We start from the raw sequence: 10,120 nt of genomic DNA on the forward strand, positions 1-10,120 counted from the left end.
TATATATATATATATATATATATATATATATAGAGAGAGAGAGAGAGAGACACATACACACTCACACACACACGCATTTATCTATAGCTATATATGGTACTTACGTATTATCGCAACCAGACAGATTTGGGATGGTATGAAAAGCAAATGCATGGCATCGCTGACCAACTGCAATGCTTGGTGATCTAAATAACTGAGTGCAATGCTCTGTGATTTTTGGGTTAGTCCAGCGGGGCTGAAAGTCGATTGTTAGCGCCTGTCATTTACTGCATCTTGGGATACCATCCTTGTCATCAGAAACTGACAGTGTATACTTTTTCTCAGCTGAAGCATCCAATGCACTATTACATTGATATATACATTTTCTCAGCTGAAGCAGCCAATGCACTATTACATTGATATAATTGTTGCTGTGTTGAAAGGGTGAGCTGTTTGCTCACTTTATATGATTATCTGAGATGGGTTATAAAGCCCATATGTGGCGATGACTTCCGTGTGTAAAATATATGGTAGTTGACATGTTTATGTTGTGGTGGTTAAGGTTTCAGTCAGACTTCATTTCCTTCAGACAATAAATGGGAACAGAAATCCTGTTATATGCGTGTCCGAAGTTTGCAAAAAGAAATATTTTAAATCTGCCCCTATTTTGGCTGTTTGTCACTGCATTGTTTCCTTGTTTACCTAGATTATTTGCAGAAACTTTTGGCCATGCATGGCTCGGGCTACATTTATATGTCTGTCGTATGTTGGTTACAGAATTTTTACTTCTCCCCTGTAGGCATCTTTCTCATTACCAGAGAAATGCCACACATGCATATCAGCAAGACATGCATTTATAAAGAAAATAGTGTAATCAATAATTTCTGACAAAAAAACATTAATAATTCCAGTGGTACCTGAAGGACATGTCAATATTTCAACAGTGAGTTGGTTGCAATCTGGTTGGGATAATGCGTAAGTACCCTATATATATATATATATATATATATATATATATATAACTTATCTATCTATATATATATATATATATATATATATATATATATATATATATATATATATATATATATATATATATATATATATATATATCTATTTACGGATTTCAGCATCCTGCTGCCTACCTTTTGGGTTCTCCCCAGTCAAAAGCTACAAACCAAAGGAATCCCTCTTCTAAAGGTCTTCCTCCACCCCGGACATCTGCAGCTCTGAGTGCTGTTGTACTCCCAGACCTAACAATACCAAAAAGAGAAATCAGGAACAGATTTCAGAGTCCTGCTGCCTACCTTTCGGGTTCTCCCCAGCCAAAAGCTACAAACCAAAGGAATCCCTCTTCTAAAGGTCTTCCTCCACCCCAGACATCTGCAGCTCTCAGAGCGCTGTTGTGCTCCCAGACCTAACACCACCAAAAAGAGAAATCAGGAACAGATTTCAGCGTGTATGTTTATACTTAATTACCTATCTTTGCCTTAACTGTAACATACACAGTAGCAGCCTACAGCAGCCTGGCCTCCCCCCAGCCCTCCTTGCCTTCCTGCATTTACCTTAAACTTCTTCGTAATAACATTAACATTCTCACTTTCGCCACTAGGTGGCAGCATTACTCCCTTTTTGTAGTCACATTGGGCATTTTAATTTTATATTTGTGGATTTCAGCATCCTGCTGCCTACCTTTCGGGTTCTCCCCAGCCAAAAGCTACAAACCAAAGGAATCCCTATTCTAAAGGTCTTCCTCCACCCCGGACATCTGCAGCTCTCAGAGTGCTGTTGTACTCCCAGACCTTTCACTACCAAAAAGAGAAATCAGGGACAGATTTCAGCATCCTGCTGCCTACCTTTCGGGTTCTCCCCAGCCAAAAGCTACAAACCAAAGGAATCCCTCTTCTAAAGGTCTTCCTCCACCCTGGACATCTGCAGCTCTCAGAGAGCTGTTGTGCTCCCAGACCTAACACCACCAAAAAGAGAAATCAGGAACAGATGTCAGCGTGTATGTTTATACTTAATTACCTATCTTTGCCTTAACTGTAACATACACAGTAGCAGCCTACAGTAGCCTGCCCCCCAGCCCTCCTTGCCTTCCTGCATTTACCTTAAACTTCTACGTAACAACATTAAGAGTCTCACTTTCGCCACTAAGTGGCAGCATTACTCCCTTTTTGTAGTCACATTGGGCATTTTAATTTTAATTTATACTAACTTCCAAAGACTCCTATACAGAACAGTTGTAACTTTCTCTATAAACCTTTATTTTCCTTGCCCACTTCCCCTGCTCATCTCATACTTTCCCACTCTCCTTACAGCCCAGCTGCACATTTCCCACCTCTAAGAGCCAGATTCACTGATTGTCTTTTTTTTGGGATTATTCACTGCTGCCCAGCTCAGTCCCACTCCATTCGCCCTGCGGGCTCACTCTGCTCCCCTACCCTGCCCCCATTTTCCACCCACCCCCATTATCTATACATTTATACTTCCTCACACCACACCCCTAACAGACCTACACCAATCACATGCACCCTATACCAAACCCCTCCCACTTCCATGCGCAAACTAATACTCACAAACCCTATCCACTCCCACACACACACACCACCTCTCACACACCCATACAACTATGCCTATCTTCCACCTACAAACATTACTACTAGCTTCCATGCTAGTAACCCTAACCCGCATTACCAAATGTAGCCTCCCCACAAACACACAACTATCTCAATATCCACATACCACATCATCACTCCACCCAAACAAATCCCACACATATTCACAAATCTCCCCTGAACTCTACACTACCACCCCCTCCCATCTGTTCAAACACACTATACTCCCCACTCCACACCCCCCACACCCTATCCTAAGTACATTCCACAAAAGATACCTCCCCCAGCAAAACCACATTTTTCTATCCCTACTAAACCTCCTCATGCAGCTCCTTCCACATATCTCACTCTCACACTCAGGAGATATCCAACCCAACCCTGGTCCAAAACACAATATTACCCACCCAAACCTATCTTCCACACCACACAAACTCAAATCTCTCTGCCTCACCACCCTAAATGCACAAAGCCTCCATAATAAAATTCCCAGCCTTCGTGCTTGGCTCTCTCATAACCAGCCAGACATAACCACAGTCTCCAAGACCTGGCTTAAACCCTCAATCAAAGATCATGAAATCCCGCCCCAGGCTACCATATCATACTTTATGACAGACCCTATAGAAAAGGAAGTGGTGTAGCTATTATCTACCCTTCCACTCTCACCTTCACTCCTATGACCAACCCCATCCCAGCCTTTGCCAATGCTGAAATAATTGATGGCTTTTTAAAACTTAACAATTACAAATCCATCTACATCTGTTCCATCTACATCCCACCAGGAGACAATACCAAAACACTAGAAGACATCCTCTCTTGGTTTGGCTCCATCAGAAATGAAACATACATCCCCGGTGACACAAATATTAACTGGGCCTCCTTCCTCTCAGATACTCCAACCCACTCAATCAACCTTTACAATTTCATCCAACTTATAAATCTTCCTACCAGGCCAAACAAAGACAGTACCTCCGATACTATCATAAATTGAATATTAACAACCCACCCCAACCATACCACCAATGCTGGTATAATACCAGATCATCTTAGTGATCACCTACCAGCCTTTATAGACCGCCTACCCACTCAAATAAAAAAACAACACCAATTTAAGCAATCCCGCAACCTAGCCTCCTTCAGTCCTGAAATCTTCTCAGAATGTCTTAACATTACTGACTGGTCACCCCTAAAATGCCTTCCACTAGACAATACCATATCATATTTTAACCACACTTTTCTCACCCTACTGGATAAACTAGCCCCCTCCTGATCTAAATGCATCAAATATAACCCCTGCCCCTGGCTATCCCAAGAAACTAAACAGATAATGAAACAACAAGACAAAAAAGTGGAAACAGTACCAAAAACAGAAAAACCCTAGCACCCAACAAGAATTTAAACATCTGCGTAACCTAGCCAAAAAATTTATAACTAAAGATCACAAATCCTACTACTTCAATCTGCAATCTGACCACTCAACTAACCCAAAAAATTCTGGACCTCCATCTCCTCAATTATCAACCCCGGTAATAAAGCCAACCTCTGCCCCGATCCTAAGCTCACCAGCCTCGAAACAGCCACAACATTCAACACATTCTTTATAGATAGCATAGCCAACTTATCCTCCACTTTTTCCAACCAGCCCACTAACACTACCCCCTCATCCTGCCCCCCAACCCTCCTCCTCCCCCTCTTCTCCCTTAAACCTGTCTCCACTAACACAATAAAAAGACTACTCCTAAAGCTAAAACCATGTTGCAATGCACCTGACAACCTTCCAGTAATATTCCTCAAACTATCCGCTGAATCAATAGCCTATCCCATATCTATTCTTATAAATAGGTCCATAAAAGAATCCTATGTACCAACAATCTGCGACAAGCATTCATCATCCCTCTACACAAAGGTGGCAAAAACACTGACACGACCAACTTCAGACCCATAGTATACTCTCTCCTCTCTCAAAAATACTTGAAAAAACCATCCACTCCCAACTAATGCCATACCCAACCCTGCACAATCTCCTGTCCCCCACCCAACATGGCTTCCGCCCTGGCCACAGCACTATGACTGCCCTCCTTTCCTTCCTTGAGACAGTCAACCTAGCACGGGACAGTGGCAACTAGTATCTTCACTGTTTTTAGACCTCTCAAAGGCATTCAATACCATTTCCCACTCCCTACTTTTGCCCCAGCTCTCATACCTGCACATCTCACCCTCAACCATATCCTGGTTCTCCAGCTACCTTTCCATGCACCAACAGACTAAGCAATGGAAAGGGTCAACCTCCCCTTTCCTACCTACACCCACAGGAGTAACACAAGGATCTGTACTAGGCCCACTCCTCTTTAACATATTTATCAACAATTTCTACCTCTCCATCTCTGACGTCACAGTTATCCAATACACAGATGACTCCACTATCATCTGCTCAGCCTCCTGCTCCTACTTCAAATCATAACCCAAATAGCCTTCTCCAAAACAGAATCATGGATGCAATCCAGCCACCTAGCACTAATCACTAAAAAAACAAAAATAATGATTTTCACTCCTACCAAAAGCTCCCAACTCAACATAGACCTATTTTCCATCAATAGCCACAATAACACCCCCCCCTAGAAATCATTCCCAGTACCAAACTACTTGGCATCACCATAGATGAAAACCTAAAATTTGACTCCCACATTCTCTCCACAATCAAAAAAAAAACACCAAAAAATGTGCCTTCTCTACAGACACAACTGCTACCTCACACCCTCCTCCTGAAAAACCCTTGCATCTACCTTTGTTCTCCCCTCCCTCTTGTACGGTGCCCCCTTTTCTCCAACATACAACTTGGCCTTCGCTCCAAGCTCGAAGCCTGTTTAACCAAAATCTGCAAATTCGCAACCAGTTCTAAGAACTCTTCCCATCACTGCCACTCTCTACACACCCTCAAATGGCTAGAACTCCCCAACCACATAAAATACCTCTAGCTTACCACAGTTCACAAACTCATCTTCAAACCAAAAGAATGCTCTTCTCTCACCAAATGTCTAATACCCTACACACCCAGCCACTCCTTGAGATCCAAAGGCCAAAATCTCTTACAAGTGCAAAAACCCTTACATCCACCTGGCCAATTACTACTATCCCACACCATAGCCAAACTGTGGAACTGTCTACTCTCCCCACTACGTAATTTACCTAACCATAACAATTACAAATCCACACTTCTCTCCCATCTGTCCTCCAAATGGGAATGCCCTTCACATGCTCCCACCTAAACAACCCCCCCCCACCAATTCTCCATCAAAGCTAACAAAAATCTCATGTTATAAGCTTTCCACAAATGTTATGCATGCTGGCCTCTGGCCTATCTTGCACATACCCTTATAATGTCATCCTCCTAAATGTAATGTAACTTATATTTTAGTGTAAAATAGATACTTCTGTACTGATCTTTACTATGTAACCTATTCTGTCTACTGTGATGTTGGTCAAGTACTTTTTTATTTAGTGTTTTTTGTAACTTTGTGACTTGTAATGTTCTGTGAAATCCGGTGTGTGTTTACATAATGTTGTTTTACTATGTACTGGAGCTTTTCTCCTCGGGTCTCCACTGAAAAGGGGCCACAAGCCCAGCTGGACTAACCAGGTTAACAAACAAACAATAAATATATATATATATATATATATATATATATATATATATATATATATATATGTGTGTGTGTGTGTGTGTGTGTGTGTGTGTGTGTGTGTGTGTGTGAGACATCTGAAAGTTAATGTATAAGGATTTAACAACTTGGCTCTTCAAATGCCAATGAGCTGTTATTCAGAACACTTTGGTTATATACAAAAAACATAAACTCTATCCAATTCTCACCCAAAAACATGAAATTAGAAAAAAGGAAGATGACAAATTGTATGGCATGCACCAACAGTTCCTCTGTCTTGAAAGGGTTGAGCTTGAGACATCTACCTACCATTAAAATCAGATGACTGCCAACCACAGAAATAGATAAATCCACATAATAGTGAAGCTAAATATTACTACCTATAATGCTACCTTAATTTTAGGATATGCACTTTGAAAAATGAATATGTAATGACTGAGACCTGTGACAATTGGCAGTTAAGCAGATGTCAGTTAGATGACTTACCACCTGTCAAAACCTATACAATATGATATAAGTGGTAATATGTAAACCATTCAAATCTAATAGAAATAATGCTCCATTAGGTGCGCAGTCAGCTGATCAAGATATCAGGATCCAGTGTGTGAGATGATGGCATGAATACCACACATACATAAGTATATTTATTTATTTATTATTTTATTTATTTTACATTTGTTAACCGGGGGTGTCTGACTGAGCCGAAAAGGCCCTTTTTCAGCAGAGGCCCAGGGAGAAAAGCTCCACAAAGAAAAAATTACAGACACATTTAGTTATTTAGACATAATCAGTATACACACAATTACAAGAGACATGTTTTTACAGTGGTATGCGGCACAAACAGTTACAGTGGAGAGAACAATCAAAAAATATTAATTTTAAAAATAAAGGTAAGTAATAGATTTGTGGTGTACAGCTGAACTTTGGAATGTAGGTAGAATACATACATAGTACACAGGTACAGTACATACATTGTAGATTAGCCAGTGTTTGTGAGTAAGATTGAAAATCTATTATCAATTGCTCTAGATTTAGTATGTATATGTTATCCGCTTTCACTAGCCTGGGGAGCAATCATGGCACTGCCAACTTTGCTTGAGATGTTGCCTGATGAGGTCTTTAAAGGAGGCTTTGGATGATGTGTTTTGAATGTTAGTAGGGACAGAGTTCCATTTTTTAGCCACCGAACTACTATATAGTGCATCTCCAAAGCTATTGTAGCTGTTGATGACTTCTAGTAGTAGTTTGCTTGATGATCTCAGAGGCCTTTTGGCACAGACCTGGATTATCATAGATAAAAAATCATATACTGCAACATTATATAATGGGTTTCATGATGATTAACACGGAAACAAGTTGTGAAGTCAATTCCATAGTTCTATTGTGCAACTATTTGAATGTTTTACATGAATTAACTCTCATGTTTTCAAATTATCTATTTTTGCTGTTTCATTTTTTAACTTTGAATTAGTTTTTTTTTTCCACATTCATTTAAATACATTACAGCATTTGTGTAAGCAGTGTATTAAGTGAATCTTTATACTGCTCCCTGCTGGTTTTATAGTTGGGCTGTTTTGTTTGTGGTTTTCTTTCTTAGTTCAGATTTTTTTCTTTTGTTATTATATCAGGTAGATTTGTGCTATTAATTTAGTGGTGTAGTAAGGTTTATATTAGATATAGTTTACTTTTAGGTAGATTACTTTTATTTACTTAATTATTTAGTCTCAGATCAGGTTTGCTGGTAATGATATTTTCCTACTGGCATCTTGACAACATTTTTTTTGTTAATTGTAACTACATTTAACAATAAAATTATGCTCTTGTTTTAGGGGTTTAATTAGATAAGTTGATGTAGGACTATTGTTTATTTTTAGTATTTCTAATATATATTATATGCGGTTCCATTTCTTTAAAAGGATCTAGGTTATGGGTTTAAAGTAGCATTTCTGATTGGTTGAGAAACTGATGATATGCAAGGGATGCAGAAAACTCTGCTGATGATGTGCATAGGATGCATAATAAATAGAAATAGGTACATCCTAAAACAAGAACAAATTTTGATCTCCAGGTATGTTATTATTAGTTAGTGCAGTGTTTCAAAGTGTATGGCATAACCAATATGTAATTCTATTTAATTAATATTATTTGTTGTTGTTTTTTGGAGCCATGGTGGTGCAGTGGTAGCGTTGTCGCCTCACAGCAAGAGGTTCTCCTGTTCAATTCTCAGCTGGAGTGCCTTCTGTGTGGAGTCTGCATGTTCTCCCCACAGTCGAGTGGTGTTCGAAAGACATGTGTAGGGCATGCCTTCGTTGAAGGTTAGGCATTGAGCTGGCACCATAAAAAAAATCTACTGTCAATCATTAGCAGACTGGAGTTCTGCTGTGGCAACCCCTAACCGGGAAAAGCCAAAAGAAGAGCATTTGTTGTTATTTGTTGCACAATGTTAGTAAAATATTTGTGTCTGACTGTGTTGACTCACCTATTTTCTTTATTAAAATCCATCAAACTTAGTATAAACTTAAAAATTAAGTAATGATATGCATGCTAGAAAATTATTATCTTCCCAAGCTTTCATGGCACCATTTCTTTTTTTAAAATACGATTAATCAGGGGTGTACAAAAACAAACAAACCCCCCCCCAAAAAAAAACAAAAAAAAACAGGCAAGTGTTAACTCCATATACCACCCATAGAGGTGAACATCTGTGTCAGCTGTGTTAGTTGTTAATTGTGAAAATCTCCAAGTTTCATTTGCCTCCAAGAAAACAGATTGTGAGTCAAAACATCATTCACTGTTTTCCATTTGAAATCATCTCCAATGCAATTTCTAACTGTGCACCAGCAATGATTCAAGTCTTTTGGGAGATCTCTCCCTTTTTTGAGTTGGTATGGCTGTGGAGCTGGTGTATGCACATGTTTGGAGTGTGTTGGGGGCTGTCCCCCACATTGGAGAGCACAGAGAGACTTAAAAATAAAATTTTAATTTTAAAATGTTAAAAGTTAAAATTTTTGCCCTTCTGTGTTTTGGGCATTATTTTTTGATATTTTGAATTGTCATTTTGGGGAAGTGGGCAATTAATAAGAGAAACATCTGTGTCACTGATGTTATAGATTGCTTGTATGATTTCAGAGTTGCAGATGATGACCTGAGCATGCAACCCTATCTAATTTTTACCATAAATAGAAACATTTCCTCTTCTGTCACAGTTTATACCAGTATGCATACTATACTTTCATATAATATGCAAATCTAAACAAAACTTGAGTCAACTTGTTTGATTTACTTTGTCTGTTTATATAGTTGAAGTGTCTGGCTATAATATCCTTTGCATTATTTTCTATATAATTATGAAACAAAACCATTATATTGTTGGTTTCCTTCAGCTGGCATGTTGTAATACATTTACTTCAGATTTATTTTAAGAATATTTGTGTAAAAGCTATTACACTAGCAGGTTGTTCTTTCTTTGTTGCTGGAATGAACATGAGCATGTTCCAAATGAACCAGAGTCCTACCCCAGGTAACAAATTCATAAATAAATTAATATATTAAAATAATATAATCATGTATCTTGTCTCCAGTTTATTTGTGTACATTGACTACATTAGCAAATTATATTTCCATAACACAGCACAATGCTACAGTTTTCAGAGAATATTAGTTTCAAAGTGAAGATCTTATTATCCAAGTACCTCACACTGTGTAGCATCACCCTGTTGGTTTGTCTAATTTAGCAGTAGAGATTAGATTAGGAACTTTAGAAAACTGCAGGAAAAAGGATTCCTAATGCTGAAAGTCCTACAGTCCTACAGTTAATAAGTGTTTACTATTCAGAACTCTTCTTCAGGTTAGGCAGTGAAGTTTAGA

Source organism: Protopterus annectens, chromosome 5.part0 (assembly GCF_019279795.1).
Source record: "Protopterus annectens isolate FY-2018-M chromosome 5.part0, PAN1.0, whole genome shotgun sequence".
Classification (NCBI taxonomy): domain Eukaryota; kingdom Metazoa; phylum Chordata; order Ceratodontiformes; family Protopteridae; genus Protopterus; species Protopterus annectens.